This window comes from Bos taurus, chromosome 12, assembly GCF_002263795.3.
Source record: "Bos taurus isolate L1 Dominette 01449 registration number 42190680 breed Hereford chromosome 12, ARS-UCD2.0, whole genome shotgun sequence".
Taxonomy (NCBI): Eukaryota; Metazoa; Chordata; class Mammalia; order Artiodactyla; family Bovidae; genus Bos; species Bos taurus.
The window spans coordinates 74410048-74428192 of NC_037339.1; the positions used below are offsets into that span (position 1 = coordinate 74410048).

Below are 18145 nucleotides of genomic sequence, written 5' to 3' on the forward strand. Positions count from 1 at the left end.
AGAGATACCAATTCTATTGTTCAGAATTCCTTCATTGAGGGTCCCCAGGAGTGTGAAAACTTAGAGAAAAGGTATATGGGCTCCAGTAATTAACCACTGCCGTAACAGCTGTCATACAGGAAACCTGTGTGCAAGACACAAGCCTGTTTTGACTTTGACTATGCACTTGGGTTAACACGTTCCTCCTCACTAGTGAAAATCAGATGCAAATGTTTTGCAAGGTGTATTCATTTCCATGGCAGACACGGAATTGTTTGCCTTTAAAAATACAGATAGATATTTAGACAGATAGATAGATAGATAGATATTTAGACAGATAGATAGATAGATAGATAGATGCTTTGTCCAATGGGATAACGACTTCAGTTTCATGGACAACCTGGAGGTCTCCTGAATCTGCCCGAGTTTTGTGTTTTCCAAAGTATTGACGGTGCCACCGCGGGCTCTGGGCTGGCTAGGCTTCAAGGGTGTTCTCGGGGAGCTACCCCCTCTCTCCGCTCTGCCAATGATGTGCCACTTTGTCTGGGGGCTCTGACTGCTTTCTTGCGAGAGGGAAATTCCTCTTTCATCAGTATGGATGCACTGTTTTCACACACCGCAAGTGCTGTGTTGCTGCGTCAGTCACCCTATGAGGGCCCGGTTCAGACGAGCAGCGCTGACGAGCTGGCTGGCGATTGGCTGCCCGCGGCGGGGAGGGATTTGTCGGAAGGAAGGGCTGCAGCTTACAGCAACAGAGTTTAGACTGTCTTTGCTTCATCATCTGAAGGCAAAATTTTCCAGATACGGCAGACGGCTCCCAGAGTACAATAAGCAGGGAATGAGAACTATTTACATGGAAATTTCTTCCTCAGGATGCAGCGAAGAAACCGCGGCCGCTTGATTCTACCAGATGTTCCTGGGGTTACTGTAACGGAGAAGGAGAGACAGAGCTAAACAAGGTAGGGAAATCGTCCCCCCGCCTCTCCTTTTTTTTTCCCCCTGAATGTTTGAAGAGTTTGCTGCAGTATGCTGCATTCCGTGTGTGTTGCTTCAGGAAGCCAGGGAAACCGGGTTCCACTAATTCAAATGAAATACTTGCAGGGGGGGACCCTGGAGTTTTACGTAACGTTTTGATTTGGAAAAAAAAAAAAAAGAAATGGCCAAGCGTGAATCTCTGCCGCCTGTTTGGGGTGAAGCATAAAACGAGTTTTTATTTCAAAGAATAGGACCATTGATTACTCAACAGAAACCATTTGAATTCTTGGGGGGCCTTCTTCTGGTTCTAGAAAAAAATTTTTTCAGACTGCCATAGTTAGCTCCCGAATAAATAAAGTTTACGTTGATCGTAAGATTTGAAAACAGACTCGTGATTAAGGGGTGGGGGGCGGGGGGGAACTTCCTGGTAAATAATTATCGATGAAATGTTTTTTAAAGAAAAAATACATCGACTTATGGGATATTAGGGACCTACCTAGCTCTCCAATGCCATGGCTTTTAATTGAGTTTCAAAAGCACATTTTAACAAGCCAGCTAGAGGTAGCTTTCTGACAAGTTTTCGATACTGTAGTTCAATGTTTACATTTCTTTTTCTGGCATGTCTGAGCCTTTGTTTCCAGCTTAAAAGTGGAACCATTATATTCAAAAGTAAAGCTGGGTTAATAATGCTTACTGCAATTATCTGATCTTTATGCATTTTTAATGAGAACACACAGCCAGCAGAATAATTTAATGAGGGCAGGCTAGCTTTTTAAAGCTGTGTTTTCACTGTGCTGAACCATATCAACTTTCTTGCCGAGAAGCAGCAGTGAGAAATGATGGAGAAGATTTATTTTTAACACACTTGGCCCAAGAGAAGGAAAGGATATATTTGTTAAAGAATTCTTTCTGCCCTTTTCCGTTTTAAATTTCTGCCAGGCATGAGGAAACTGTGCTTTTTTGTTAGGCCTCGGAAGCATATGTTTACAATAAATGTGTAACATTTTTAGAATAGTTAGCAAGCACTGAAGCGAAGAAAAAAAAAATTGACTAGCCTAACCACTACCATGGTGAATGTTCTTCAAGAAACACCGCTGGCTTTTGAAAAAGACAAAGGTTAAGTGGAAAGATATTTGTTGATTGAGTAATATGTGCATTGTGAGGATAATAAAGTAAAAATAATAATAAAGAGGTTCTTAGAGCCTCTAAATAAGATGAAGTTTCTTCAGCCAGCTTGTCTGTTTTGTAAGGAGCAGTGGAAGTCCTCATTTAAATAAGGGCAATGCCACGTAGATTCTTCTAGACCCACTGTTTTTACTTTCAAGGAGAAGTGCAGGACACTCGCCCAGAACTTCTGACGTCATCTCCCAACTATTTTCTGCTGTGTGTTCTTTTATTCAAGCTCGTGGAGAGGAATATTTCTTTATGTCCTGGCTAGGAACGTTCGGACTCTTCCTTGGCAGGTCTTGAGTTATGTCTTCATTTTCCCGTCCTTTCTAAAACCCGAACCGATTCTCCAGCAGAAATAGGGCATCTTCTCCTACCTGCCTCCTCACATCAGGCAGGTCGTTTGTCTGCAGGGCTCCGGCTGTGGCGGGGAGTGGACTGGCTCTGCTTCAGGCCTCGGTCCCCTCAGCGCAGTCTGTCTCTTGGCACCTGGGCGGACATCACCACCCAGGGGCCCCGTTGCCAGCTTCCCCCGGGGCCACTCTTTAGGACCCAGGCTATGCCACCAAGTTCACGGCTGGCAGTGATGGTGGGAACAGCTCCTCTGGTAGAAAGATCACCGTGCCCTAGTGTCGATGGACCCAGGGAAGGGCAGTCCGGCACGGCAGGCTCTTCGCCCCGTGTCACAAGTGGCAGCCTTGGTCACAGCGATCCAGGGATGGTTAGTTTTTAATAGGGAGCCTTTCGGGGAAGGAATTTCCATCAGAACAGCCTGGAGTTCTGGGGAGTTCCCAGCCCTAGTTTGCACCCTCTTTGGACTGCTTGGGTTGTGTAGCCTCTAACAAGCACCCATCTCAGTTTTTTCTCTCCCTTAATAGAATTGATTAATACTTGCTACACTTTCCTTTATGCTTCTAGCATTTTGAGAGACCTTGACCTTGCATCCAAAAAAAAAAAAAAAGTTGTTTGTCTCTTGACACAGTGAGCCAGTTAAAAGGGATAAAACCACCCTATGAATGAAACTGTGGAAAATACCTTACAGTGTTAAGATACATAGTCATGGATACAGAACCCTTCACTCTACTTCATGTTCACGTAAATTTTCTAGGGATATTCATCCTCAGACCACGACATACAATTTCCAAGAAAATCAGAGATCACTTGTGTGCGTGTTCTCCTTTGATCTTGTGCAATATTACTAGAAGCTATGCAAACCAGATCCTTTCAGACACAGGCCTTGTAGTACCCAAAGCATTTAGTGCTCTTTTTGCTCTGACTTGGGTATGAAATGTGTGCAAGTGAGAAAATGAGAGGAGGGGAGAAAAATACGCTTGTGAAATCTACTGGTTGTATAGCGTCCCTGGTTAACAGCCTGCCTTCTGCCTGCGAGTTGTTTTAATTTGCTGTTGCTATGGTAAAAACAAATCAATATCACATGGCTACCAGCCAGTCGTGCTCGGGGCGTGCCATAGAGACTCGAGATCAGGTACTCACGATTCCAAGCAAGAACTGGGAGAAGAGGTTTTAGGTATTGGGTTGAAGAGAATTCCTTATGGGGGACGGATGAGGCTCATGCTTGTGTGTGTTCTCTTCCTTTCTTCCTGCTGATAACAAGAAAAGATGGGTATTGTATGTCAACTAGACTAATACTGGTTTGTTTACATTTTCCAAAATGACAAAACATATCGTCGACATAGAAGGAGGTGGCTCCCATGGAAAGTGGTAAAGGATGCTGATTACTGAAGAGGTGGGAAGCCTGCAGGGTATGTTGGTTGTAAAAACAAGAGTTTGGGGTCTTGAGAAGCTCCAGGTACAGCGCAGAAGAGCTGGTGGGTCACAAGCCATTGCGGTTGTCGTATCAGGCAGAGAGAGCTGCCTTCTTTGGGGAGCAGGTGGGCGGGGTTGGGTGGGTGAGGGCTGTTGTGGAAAGGTGGGAGGCACCAATGTCAGCCTGTAGCAAAGTCCCCAGAAAGCTGGATGTCCAACATCAGGCCAGATGAGTGCAGAGCTTGGGGGCAGAGCAGCACAGGGGCCCGGACACTGACCTCTTGTAAAATCTGCCTGAGCCCAACCTGAAGGCCCAGCAAAGAAAGAGAAGTGGCTGTGAAGAGACGTAAAGATGTCACGTGCCCTGGCATCCTTTCTGAAATGAACCAGGTGGGCATAGATGTGCACGTGTGGAACAGAAAACTTGGTACTTCATGCTCTGCTTTCTTGCAGAAGAAGGAGGCAGGTAAGACTTAGTGGGGCTTTGTAAATTAGTTGCAGTACTGTTTTTTTTCCTCCAGTATTGTTACTCAGTGTAGTTGTTTCTTTTGTTTGTTTTTTGTTGGATTTTTTTAAATATGCGCAAACGGTTACTTATGGCTGCGATGATATTCATGGTGAGAAGCCCAGGGTGGTGTCACGGCTGGTCTGCGTCAGGCGTGTGCCTCCATAGCTCAGCATTGTTGAGCCAAAGCTGGGCCCGGCTCTGTTGCTGAGAGTGAACACAGGTGTGAAAGAAACCAGAGAATTTCTTCTGCAAGCAGGAGCCACGTTGCTGATGGTTAAGTTTTTGGCTGGCTTGCTCCCTTCAATGTGGCAGAAATGCTTGATAATAAAAACGGACCCACCGATGTTACCTTAGTGCACAGACAAAGAATGCATTGTCTTCGAGATCCTGGGTCGGTGTGTTCCATCAATCAGTCAACAAGTGTTTATTAAACACCTCTTGGCTCCTCTGGCTTTTGCTGTTTGCTTAGAACAAGTCAATTACCTAATACCTGCCTCCGAGTAGGTGCAAAATACAGAACAGAAAGAAGCGATGCAAAATTGTAAGTTTCAAAGACTTTAATAATAACTTTATTGGGTAATGTTAATTTCACATTGTTAACCATCAGACGTTAATTGTAGGTTTTGAGACAGTTTTGGTGTTTGGGGGAGGATTAAGAGAAGGAATTTTGAGTTTTAAATATCTATCTGTAATTTCTTCACTTCTGCTGTATTTCTCAGCATAATATTGTTTAAATAACACATAATAATGTAAGATGAGGAACAGGCATACAGGAATGCTGCCATCCAAATCCAAAATACTAGGCCACTGAGAGCAATCGCCCAAGTCTCAGCAAGCTGAGAGTCAGCCTCCAAACGACTGGGGAACATGGGCTCGTCATCTGAAAGCCTCAACCGTCAATCAACCAGAGGAAATCCTAGCCCCTCTCCCACACTTCTGAGCCTCAGGGTGGCTGAGCTCTCACTGTTCCCATACCAGCCGGGAAACCTGATTCCTGACCCTGGAGAGTTAAAATTCCATACCCCTCACCCTGTTCTTTTTAAAAAAAAAGCACAGGTACTTAAAAAAGAAATCAATTTCCTTTTTAAACACAAAATTTTGGTTTGGTTTTGTTTTTCACCCTAACATCAAAATTAATGTAAATTCTCTGGGCACTGACAAGCTGTGAGGGAAGGAACCCAGTTTGGGAAGAGCTAGAAGAAGAGAGTGTAAGTGAGCCTCAAGAATTCTTTTTAGCAATGGGTCCTGGCAGGCACATAGGCAGGTTCTAAGGTCTAGCAACATCGAGGCAAGCTGGATGCCACCGAAAAACTTTAGGGCAGTCAAAGTGAAAGTGGAAGTTGCTCAGTGATGTCCGACTCTCTTCGACCCCATGGAATTCTCCATACCAGAATACTGAAGTGGGTAGCTTTTCTCTTCTCCAGGGAATCTTCCCAGCCCAGGGATCAGACCCAGGTCTCCCGCATTGCAGCGGATTCTTTACCAGCTGAGCCATAAGGAAGGTCCAAGAACACTGGAGTGGGTAGCCTATCCCTTCTCCAGCGGATCTTCTCAACCCCAGGAATCGAACCAGGGTCTCCTGCATTGCAGGTGGATTTTTACCAACTCAGCCACCTCAGAGGACAGCAGGAAGAATCAGGAGACACCAAAGAGGGTGCAGGTCCCCGGGCCTGAGCAGCGTGCAGCCCATCCTCACTGGGAAACAAGACATTTACAAATAAGATAAAAATAGTTCTCAGTCGCTCAGTCGTGTCCGACTCTGCAACCCCATGGACTGTAGCCCACCAGGCTCCTCTGTCCATGGGATTTCCCAGGCAAGAGGATTGAAATGGGTTGCCATTTCCTTCTGAGGGGAATCTTCCCGACCCAGGGATCAAACCTGCATCTTCTGCCTCTCCTGCATTGGATTCTTTAGCACTGAGCCACGTAGATCAGCACAGATACCTTCAGAAGAATGGTTAGCCTATGTACACTTCCGTACCTTCTACAAAGGTCTTTCACAGACTTTATTTCAATTGACAGTTCATATCTAGGTTTAGAAACTGGGAGCCTAAAATTAGAGCACTCCTGTGGGGACATGCTAGGTAAAGCTTCTGGCGGAGATGAGTTATAAACCAGATTTTTAAAACTTTTATTCACTGATTTTTTTTTTCAGTGATTAATTGATTTGAATTTTGAAGAACAGGAAAAACTTACAAGTGCCCCTGGAACATGTGTGCACGTCTCTTTCTCCTGTCCTCAGATGCTTTCACAGACAAGGGCGTTTATAACTAGTACAGTAGGCAGCCAGGTGTGGCCACGGAACAGGAGGGGCGGATGGTTGGCTTCGTTTTCCCAGCTCTGACTGCTCAGAAGGCATTAGGGAACAAAACCCTACCCTGGCTGCACGCCCCAACCCAGTCACACAGTAGCAGCGCGAGCCTGGCTATGACTGGCAGGAAGGTGTTCTAGAACATAAAATTCACAAAATCGTTGTAAATGGCTTACACGTCAGGAAAGAACCAAAGTCAGCAATGAAACCAAAATTCAGAGTATTCCATTTTCTTATGAGAGCATCTCATTGAGTTCTCTTAAGCCTGTTAAAGGGGTGGGGGCAGAAATTAATATTTTAGTGGCAAGTGTTATAAGCTGTTTTACACACATATCTTGGGTATTTTGAACCTTAAAGGAAGCCCACGGATTAATGTTATCCCCACAAAGTTAGGGCTTCCCACGTGGCACCCAGTAAGAACCCATCTGCCAATGCAGGAGATGTAAGAGATGTGTATTTGATCCCTGGGCCGGGAAGATTCCCTGGAGCAGGAAATGGCAACCCACCCAGTATTCTTGCCTGGAGAATCCCCATGGACAGAGGAGCCTGGCAGGCTACAGTCCATGGTGTCACAGAGTCAGACACAGCTGAAGTGATTTGGCACGCACGCACGAACTTCGAAGTTAACGCTGACCAGTAGAAGTTCCGAAAGGTTCTGTAACACACCAGTGATCCCACAGCTAGTATTTGGTGGAGCCAAGATTTAAACTCAGACCCGATCATACCTCCGAGTCCTATAGAGAGACAGCGCTATGTTTTCCATCTGAGCAGTTAAGATTGAGAAGATAAAAATAATTTGCAGAAAGAAATGAAAGCTCAAGGTGAAAGAAGGTTTATTATTTTAGAAATCTCAGATATACTTTACATAGTTTACGATACCTAAATACTGGGTATGGTAACACTAGCAGTATCTTACATCATATATCATTTCTGTTTTTATGCTTGTCATATCTTTTAATGGCCTTTTGTCCCCTTTTGTCCCCATCTTATAAATTAAAAACCGAATTTGAGTTTTCAGTTAATTGAGGTTAAGCCATGTGTTAAAAAATCTCACTAACCAAAAAATGGAAAAGTTGATCCTCAAAACTATGGGGATCTGTGCAAATGATATTTAATGAGATAAAATAGTCTTTAAATGAAATTACACTGCAGTCTGACTTGGATTTTTCTTGCAGTGGATGTAATGATGTGGACTAGAGCCCAACCCAAGCAATTTTGGGGAAGATAGTGTGTTTTTAATTAAGATATGGAATTGTTTGCAAAAATCTATAAATTTCTGGCATCTCAGATGCAAGCTCCAATTAATCAACTAAAAAGTATTGGTGAAGTATATATTATATCAATGATTTACTGCTGCTGCTGCTGCGTCGCTTCATTCACGTCCGACTCTGTGCGACCCCATAGATGGCAGCCCACCAGGCTCCCCCATCCCTGGGATTCTCCAGGCAAGAACACTGGAGTGGGTTGCCATTTCCTTCTCCAATGCATGAAAGTGAAAAGTGAAAGTGAAGTCGCTCAGTCGTGTCCGACTATTAGCGACCCCATGGACTGCAGCCTACCAGGCTCCTCTGTCCAGGATTTTTCAGGCAAGAGTACTGGAGTGGGGTGCCATTGCCTTCTCCCAATGATTTACTACTTATAATTTTAAATTTTCTGGGAGTTCAGGAATGTAGAACTGCTTTTGGGCTGGAGATGAGACTTCAAGGAGAAGAGATATGTCCTCTGGCTCTGAATAGATATACTTTGTCTAGATCAGTATTTCCAAAATGGGATGTCTACTCCCCAAGCCTAGGGTCAGATCATTCACTAGGTGAGGAAAGGAAGCAGTTGAACTTAGCATCTTATATATTATTTAGCTCATCCTTTTAAAATGTTAATTTCCATGTATGTTTCATAATGTATGTAACATATTAATATTATTATGCAAGTATAACATTTTTAAATAAGTAGATAACCTTATAATGGTTGTTCCTGCACAGAAGTATTTTTCTGTGGGGTGGCATGCTTGGGTGCTAAGTGGTTTCAGTCATGTCCGACTCTATGACCCCCATGGACTATAGCCCACCAGGCTCCTCTGTCCATGGAATTCTCCAGGCAAGAATACTGGAATGGATTTCCATACCTTCCTCCAGGGGATCTTCCCAACCCAAAGACTGAACGCACACCTCATGTCTCCTGCATTGGCACATGGGTTCTTTACCTCTAGCGCCACTAGTGGGATGTAATCCAAAAAGTCTGGAGTGGGCAGTAGTCAGAATTAGAGGAAGGAAGATTATTTCAAGGAGGAACAGCTTGGTGTGAGGGCCAGTATAGAACTGAACTTTGAAGAACAGGTATTAAATATCGGGGAGTAGGGGAAATAGGTTTATTTTTTGACTAATTTTTATTGGAGTGTAGTTGCTTTACAGTGTTGTGTTTCTGCTGTGCAGCAAAGTGAATCAGCTATATCTATACATATATGCAAGGAGATCCAACCAGTCCATTCTAAAGGGGATAAGTCCTGTGTGTTCTTTGGAAGGACTGGAGCTGAAACTCCAGTACTTTGGCCACCTCATGTGAAGAGTTGACTCATTGGAAAAGACTCTGATGCTGGGAGGGATTGGGGGCAGGAGGAGAAGGGGACGACAGAGGATGAGATGGCCGGATGGCATCACCAACTTGATGGACGTGAGTTTGAGTGAACTCCGGGAGTTGGTGATGGACAGGGAGGCCTGGCATGCTGCGATTCATGGGGTCACAAAGAGTTGGACACGACTGAGCGACTGAACTGAACTGAACAACTGAAACATATGTGCACTCTTTTTTAGATTTCCTTCCCATTTAGATCAACACAGAGCATTGAATAGAGTTCCCTGTGCTATACAGTAGGTTCTCATTAGTTGTCTACTTTTTTTTAATATAAATTTATTTATTTTAATTGGAGGCTAATTACTAGTTGTCTACTTTATACGTAGTATCAATAGTATATATATATGTCAATCCCAATCTCACAATTCCTCCCACCCAGAAATTAGTTTAGATGGAGTCAGGGAAAATCAGAATATGGAAGAACTAAAGAGCCCTGTGGTGACTCAGATGGTAAAGAATTTACCTGCAATGCAGGAGACCTGGAAAGGGAATGGCAACCCACTCTAGTATTCTTGCCTGGAGAATTCCATGGACACAGGAACCTGGTGGGCTACAGTACATGGGGTCCCAAAGAGTTGGACACAGCTGAGTGACTAACATTTTTACTTTCACTTTTCAAAGAGCCATGTGGAGGAGTTTCATTTTTGTTAACATCACATCTAATGCTTTATAAGGATTGCACTGAGCTTGTAAAATCAGGTCAGAGGTTAGAAAATTTATAACAAGTGATGCCACTGGCTAGAAAACTTCTGCAGTATTTCAGACGTCATGTGGTAAAGGAGTTGGATTAGAATGGCAGTGGGAGAATGGAGGGGAAAGGGCAAATCTAAAAGGTGTCTTGAAGGAAAAATAGCAGAGACTGGTGACAGCTTAGAAGAGCCAAAACAACATTGGAGTTTCTGGCAGGAGAAATATCTGTGGGATCCTAACAGAAAATGGGGATAGATGGGAAAGGGGGCCAGTCAGTGGGAATGGGGTCAGGAGAGGGAGAGAGGATGAGTTTTGAGTCCTGATCATGGTGTCTTAGCTAATGATGGGTCACCCAAGTGGGTCATCCATAGACATCTGACAACATAAAATGGAGAAAAGCTCAGGCACCAGGCTGCAAATGTAAACTAAGACACACCTGTATGGAAGCCACTGTGGGGGCCAGGAGTGCTCACCAGGTCCAAGAAGAAGGGAGCATCAGTGGAGGCAGGCTGATGACCAAGGATGAGCCTTGGGGAGACTGCCAGGGCCCAGAAGAGAATAAGAGGTAGCAAAGAACCACGAAAACAAGTACCCACAAAGGAGCAAGACTGTCTATGAAAAATGAGTCACCAAGACTGTTAAGCATAGCCTCCATGGCTCCCGTCACATTATCCTGCCATAGTTACCCTCTCTGTCTTGAGTGCTCAGGCCATGTTCCTCCTGGAGGCAAATATCAGTTCACTGCTGTGGTGAGAGCGATAGAACACCAGATGGATAAAGAGAATCTCCTGTTACACACACACACACACACACACACGTACATATATCATATCTCATATATCTTATATCTCATGTATATCATATTGCATATATATCATTTATATCTTATATATATCATCCTCTGCCACCCTCTTATCACCCTTGCCTTCAATCTTTCCCAGCATCAGGGTCTTTTCCAATGACTCAGCTCTTCACATTGGGCTGAGATAGTTAGATAGCATCAGCAACTCAATGGACATGAATTTGCGCAAACTCAGGGAGAGAGTGAAGGACAGGGAAGCCTAGCATGCTGAGTCCATGGGGTTGCAAAGAGGCATATACTCTTTAGCTCAGTTAGCAACTGAGCAACAAAAACAACATACACACGCACAAATACTTGAGTATTTAAAGCGTGGGTCTTCACTAATAATCAAAAGAAAGCATTTAAAACCGACAGTTATCAACATGTATGCATCTATATCTCAAAATATACATTTTGAGGGTCTAATTGGTTAGGACAGTAATTCCAGAGTGATTGGAGATACCACTGGACACTAGGCTCCCTGTTGTCGAAGACCCAGGGTCCATTCATTCCTGGCTCCAAGGTCTCAGTTGAATCCGCCATAAGGACTATGTTAAAGAAAATGAGACGGTACCCACGTGCCTACGGTGAGGAAGCCAGAGCAACACTCCTCAGACCTTCATGTACACAGCATTTCCTTGGGGATCTAAGTGAAACGGCAGTGTCTGATCCAGTCAGTCCGGGGCGGGGATCGAGATTCTGCATGCCTAACAAACTCCCGGGTGAGGAAGATGACCCTCATTACTCGTCCCAAAGGCTCTAGAGCACTTTGCTGGCATAGACGTCGACGGTGGCGGATTTCTGGGTCTGAGATGGTTTTCATGGAGCCTCTGCAGGGCTGAGGGCCAGGACCTGCCTTCTCCACACAGGAGGCCTTGCCAGACTGCCCGGGCTCAGACTGGAGCCAAGGTTGAGTCTTTCCCACGAGGCTGGCCACGATGCTGCTGTGGTCCAGGCTGTGAAGGTGGCCTTTCGGGATTTCTAGCATCTCTGTGGTCACAGCAGCCGATGTCTGTGGATGGCCCCCGTGCCCGCGATGGCTGTCTCTTCTTTGTGGACACAGACTCTCACCAGTTCCCTAGGAGATTTACTCACCGCCTCCAGGGAAGGCTGGTGTGTCTGTTTACACGTCTGCTCCAGAGATTTTTTTTTCCTACCAAATATCCGTGTTCAAAATCAGCCATAGACTTTTTCCTCTTGATGGTGGTCAGAGCTGGAGCCTGTAGGTCCGACAGCCTTAGTGGATCAGTCTGGGGACCCCTGAGCAACTCAGCATTTCCCTTAAGATAATGCTGGTTCTTCCTCCAAAGAACAGAAAGAGTATAGAGGAAGTGTTATGTGCAGTTAACATCACATTTAAAAAATGCTAGTTCTGAAGTTGTGTGCGATGAGTAAAGACATTAAGTGAGATGGCAGCTGTCTTAGGTGGTGGCTTCAGTGAACATCCAGGCCTGACCGTGGACAGTCTGAGGCCTTGTTTCATGTCCGCCTTTCTTTCCTGCCCTTGAGGGCTTCATTTTTCTGTTTGTTCAGCCTGGGGCCTCCTCTTTCCTGGGCCAGGAGTCCCGCTAACCTGATTTAGAGGAAGTCTGCCCTGCCCAACTGCCCATTTAATCCACACACAGATGGCCAGTACTTTTATGCATTTTTAATTTACCCAATAACCTTTTAGGGCCAAAAGGCACCACGTCTTTATTGAGTTTATTGAGTGCCTACTATATGCCAAGCCCTCTGCTGAGAGCTTTATGTGTATCAAGTCAGTTAAACCTTTTTATGAAGAGAATGAAGTCCCAGGAGGCTGAGTTCTTTGCCAAGGTCACACAGGAACAAGCGACAGAGCAAGGCCGACAGTCCAGTTGGCGCTTCCCCAAACACCCAGACCTTTTCCGACGGCGCTTCCTCGGGGGGTAGCAACAGAAAAGGGATTTGCTTTAGAAAAATTTCTCTCACTTTTGCATGAACCGTTAGCAGAATTCACTGAACGGTTAAGTTAACACGCAAACAAGCAAGTCCTGGCAGGCTGCTCGGGCATGAGTTCAGCGTTAGCCGCGAATTCCTCCTCACGGAGGACCTGGGAAACCACCCAGGACGCTGGAGCATCGTCTCCGTGACGCGCTGTGAAGAGTGGCCCTCTTCCTCACCCCGAGTTTCCGCCGTGTCTGTGTGCGCATGTGCGGTGGAAGAAGCGTAAGGAAAGGCCTCGGCCGAGGTGCCCTGTAGACGCTGTCTCGATCACATGCAGTGGCGAGGTCTGTACAGAAGTGAGATGCTTTGTGTTGTTGCGGCTTTACCATCTGCACTTGTTGTTCAGTCGCCAAGTCGTGTCCGACTCTTTGCGACCCCATGGACGTTCCTCACCATCCCCCGGAGTTCACCCAAGTTCATGTCCCTTGAATCAGTGATGCTGTGAGGACCTGGAAGACCCTTTGCCTTTCTATCAATGTCCCCGTTCCCAGGCAGGGCTGTTCCACTCACACGGGTCACCCGTTCTCCAGCAAGGACGCGTGGTCCTCCTCTCTGGCTGCGTCTCCTGACCATCCTCACGTGGCAGGCTCTCCTCTCTTGCTCTGTGGGCTCCTGAGCCAACCCGTGGCCTCTTCTCCCTGCCAAGGTTGTACCTGGCATCCCCACTAAATGGCACACGGAGGCCCCAAGTCTCTGGGGTTCTGGTCACACCTGGCTCTCACCTGGGGAAAAGGATGGTTTATTTACCACCTCAGGAAGCCCATCATTTGAACCCTGCAGTATCAGCTTCCTGGCAGCCACCACAAAGACCATCCCCTCAGGAAACAAAACAAACCCTATCTCCAGAGTTTCCTTGTTTCTTTTCTTCAAAGTCCCCTGTTGCAACTAAGCTGCAATTAAGAGGCAGGATCAAAGGGACTGGCGGCCTCTGGGGCTGTGGGACCCACACAGAGCTTTGCCCTTTTTTAACTCTTTGCTTTCTGTGACCTGCTGCTTCTGTCTTTGTTCCTCTGGGTGCTCAGGTATGGGAAGGGGGAACCAAAGGGAGACAGGTGAGAGTCGGTGGAGCATCTTTGCAGACCGCCCCTGATTCTAAGAGCCTCCCAACTGACAGAACCACAAACGTCAGATGAAAAGTAGTGGGGGTGCCCCGTGGGAAGGAGTTGGTGGGATTTCTGTCTACCCTCCACCACGGTGCTGCCCGACTGCTGCTCATCCGTCTCGACAATCACGACCCCATGATGCATGCAGACCACATTTCATTATAAAATACCTTCCCTGTGCTGAAATGCGATGTGACTCCCCAAGCCCTCCACTGCTCAGGCCATGTTCAGGCCTTTGGGATACCCCCAGAGAGTCAAATACCCCGTCAGCAGGCGAGCCCCTTCATGTACTTAAAGACAACAAGCAAGCTTCCTCCGATAGGAGCAGTTAGCACTGCCGATTATTTTCAGGAAATGATACTTCTATTTATGCAACCTAAGACTCGCAGTGTTCCTGGCAGCTTTGTCGCATTGGTGACCCTTATCGCTGTTATACTTGAACCTTGAACCAGCTGTAGGAGAGGAAGGGGTGGGGTTTTCCATGTTCCCTCAGGCTCTGTTCAGGCCTGAGTGTAGTGGAGAAAAACTGATGGGTAGGGGCTATATGGGGGAGGGACAGACAGCTTCCCCAGTGGCTTGGAATGATTGAAAATTGACTTCCGTTCCAACGGGAGGCTTTAGCCACCTCCTGAAATAGCAGGCAAGTTCCTGGGCATTGACCTGCAAAACTACCCATAGAATGATTGATAAATAGATATAGATAAGAGATAGATGATATATTTAGATTAATATATAGATAATACACTCATATGATCTATATAATACATCACATCTATTAATCTAGATGGGGCTTCCCTGATGGCTCAGATGGTAAAGAATCTGCCTGCAGTGCTGGAGACCGAGGTTCAATCACTGGGTCGGGAAGATCCCCTGGAGAAGGAAATGACAACCCACTCCAGTTTTCTTGCCTGGAGAATCCCATGAACAAAGGAGTCTGGCAGGCCACAGTCCATGGGGTCGCAAAGAGTAGGACACGACTGAGCGACTAAGCGCACACACACACACACACACACACACCTTGATCTGGATATAGATTAATAAAGATACAGATACAGATAGATATAGATTTAGGGATATATATATAGATGGATGGTTATAGATATAGATTAATATTTATATACACAGAAGAGATAGGTAGATAAAAATATAGATACATGTATATACAAATAGCTATAGATTAGGGTATATAGATAGATAGATAGGTCTAGATCGATTGCTAGATGATAGAATGACGGATATACAGTTTGACAACCACACTGAGGCACTTTTCAGAGGTAAAGTACCTGCTTTGGGATTGTGTTTTGCTGTGTTCATCTTTGGCACAACAGAAAGGTGATCATTTTAGCAGTAGCTCCGAGCCCTCCCAAGTTCCTCTGCAGCTCTCAGCACAGTCCTTAGCGGCTTCGACACACACTCAGCCTTCAGTAGATGCCAAGGTCACCGAAGGAACTAATTAATCCCAGCTCCCGTCGACAGCAGGCTGTACTAACCCGCCCTCCTTCCTAGAACAGGAGAAACCGGGAAAGATTTTCTCCCTCCGTTCTGCCCAGGCCTACTCAGGGCCGCCCTAAGCAAATAAAGAGAAGGGGGGAGATTGGTAAACCATTTTCCCGATGAACTGACCAGGCTTCATCTAGAGAAAGCCCAGAGAGGGCCTGTTCTAAGACTTTAAAACTTGAGGGGAGATAAGCCTGCCAGTTTTTCTTAGGAAAATTCCCAGGTTGATATTTAACCTGAAGGTCCCTGGGTTCCTGCTCCATCGCAACGTTGCTTTTTTTTTTTTTAACTACTAGTTTCATTAATGTCCTTTAAACTCAGCCAACCGTCTTTGCCACACTGAAAATTTGCCTTTTTAATTGAAACTGCAAATTTTCCAGCTGGCCACGAGGGAGCATGAAATTTGTTCCCCCTCAGGGTGAAGCTGATGTTGTATAACCCAGACCACACTAAATAATTGATCAGAGAAATTCATTTTGAGGGGAGGGGTGATTTTTGGCAACACCGACGGGCCAACCACGCAAGATGTGAGACTGGGGAAGGTTGCGATTCAAATATCGTGGATCCTCAAGTTAATATCCATCCCCTTAGCCAGATACATGTTGGGTCTTGAGTTAATTGTTTTGCGGCTGCGGATCTTTGTTTGAAGTTCTGATCCTTTCCTTTAGCACAGAAAGTCACCGAGAAGCTCTGACATGGCCCACGTACTTTATCAGGTCAGCAGTTCTCGGTCAGTGGGTCCTCCCAGGCCTCCCGAATCTTCAGCACAGGACGGGCATTAGCCTGGAATTAGTTTCCCCTTACACAGTTTGGCAGAACCAGCAAATCCTTGAGTTAGGTTTGTGACACTCTCCATCTTGTTCTCTGCTTCAAAACTGGGGAAAAAAAAAAAATGAAAACCATATGTTCAATACAGTATCAGGCTTCCTGTGAATATTGTGCGAGGAAATAATGATCGGAGACCTAGCCATGAATCCAAAGGCTTGGGAAGGGGGAGCCGACCTGCCCCAGCAGGTAGGGACGGGCGATGCTGTGTGCTTCCTTTCTCAAAATGGCACGTCGCTGGAAGGCGTCCAGCCTCTAATGGGGAAAGCAGAGAGGCTGCATCTACCGACTTATTCCCTCCTTCACATCTTCCTTCTTCCCCTCACATTTTCAGGATTGAAAATTAGAAACACTTTTCTCCTACACACAAAATTACTCCCTCACACACACTATTTTTTTTTTTTTTTTGGCTTTGAAATGGCAATTGCTGCCAGAAAAGGTCTCTCTCTTTTTTTAAAAGTATTTATTTATTTGGCTGCACCAGGTCTTAGTCGCAACACGTGGGTTCTTTAATCTTCATTGCAGCATGTGAGACCTTTTTAGTTGGGGCATGTGGGATCTAATTCCCTGACCAGGAAACGGACCTGGTCCCCCTGCATTGGGAGAGCGGAGTCTTAGCCACTGAATCGCCAGGGAAGTCCCCATTAAAAGGTTTCTCAAAAAACACACGCTGTCCTGGCCAGAACAGTCGAAGGGTTGACTTCGGCTGTAGCCAGCTAGTTAGACGTGACTAGCAAGGGAGAGGGCTCACCCTTTGTGGAAAGCAAGGTATGATGGGAAGGGAAGCCAGAGGAGTATCCAGGGTCCTGCTAGGAGTTATTGCTCAGTCTGGGTGTGCATTAGCCAGTGTGCTCAGCTGATGGAAATCCAGCAAGCTGGACACTTAGGATAAGGGGTGCGGTCTTTTGGTCTTTCCTGCCTTTAGGAAGAAAGTTTTAAATGTAGCTGGTTGCCTGGCACTGTTCTAAAGGGAGAACTAGTCAGAAGGTCCCCCTATTTCCTTCTTTTATTTCCAGTCATATCTCCCCACCTTGGGCTTCCCTGGTGGCTCAGATGGTAAAGAATCTGCCTGCAATGCAGGAGATCTGGTTCGATCCGTGGGTCGGGAAGATCCCCTGGAGAAGGGAATGGCAACCCACTGCAGTATTCTTGCTTGGAGAATCCCATGGACAGAGGAACCTGGCAGGCTACAGTCCATAGGTCACAAAGAGTCAGACATGACTGAGCAACTAACACACACTCCCCACCTTACCTGTTTCGCTTCTAAATTTCTGAACTTCCGAGATGGGGCTCCATCTCCACTAATAACAAGAACCATGAAGCCATATAATGTCTTACTCCTTAGGCAGTGGAAGTTAATCCTTCACATGCAAACTTGAAATCCTTGGTGAATAATAACGATGATAATCATGATGGAAATCGTAATCAAAAGACCACTTTGTCATGGCACACATAACAGCTACTTTTCTCTCCCTGTTTTTACTTTTTTTACAAACACATGAAAGTTTTGCTTCAAGGACTTTTTAAAAAATCTTATTTGTTAGTCAAGACTAGTGGAAGAAAGGGACACCCTGGAGACCACAGATGACAGTGCCCTTTGCCCTTTCGAGGGAGTGCAGATAAATAAGGGTGGCTGAGGGTAGCCAGGATCCAGAGCTTGCGGATTGTTAACATGAGTCAGAATCCTGGGTTCCCTTACTTAGTTAAGATGAACAGGAGTTACCAGGTCACTTGGACCTTTGGTCTCCTGGTTGGCATAAATCAAGATCACCAGGCCACATCTTGGGGCTTTTGTGACGACCTGGCAAAACAAGGTAACCAAAAGTACTCTACACACCGTGAAAGCCCCAGTGTCAGGGGGAGAGAGCGGATCACTGTTAATTTAGTCT

At 45.8% G+C, this 18145-nt stretch overlaps 1 protein-coding gene across 14 annotated transcripts in view; it reads left to right on the forward strand.

Annotated features, from left to right (window-relative positions):
• The first annotated feature begins 739 nt into the window (after positions 1-739).
• The window catches only part of MBNL2 (muscleblind like splicing regulator 2), a 161795-nt gene continuing 144389 nt past the window's right edge, over positions 740-18145 (forward strand). For all 14 annotated transcript variants that reach the window (XM_024999890.2, XM_024999891.1, XM_024999895.1 and 11 more), the window contains exon 1: positions 740-938. The gene's annotated coding sequence lies outside the window, so the exon portion shown is untranslated. The remainder of the gene's footprint in view (positions 939-18145) is intronic.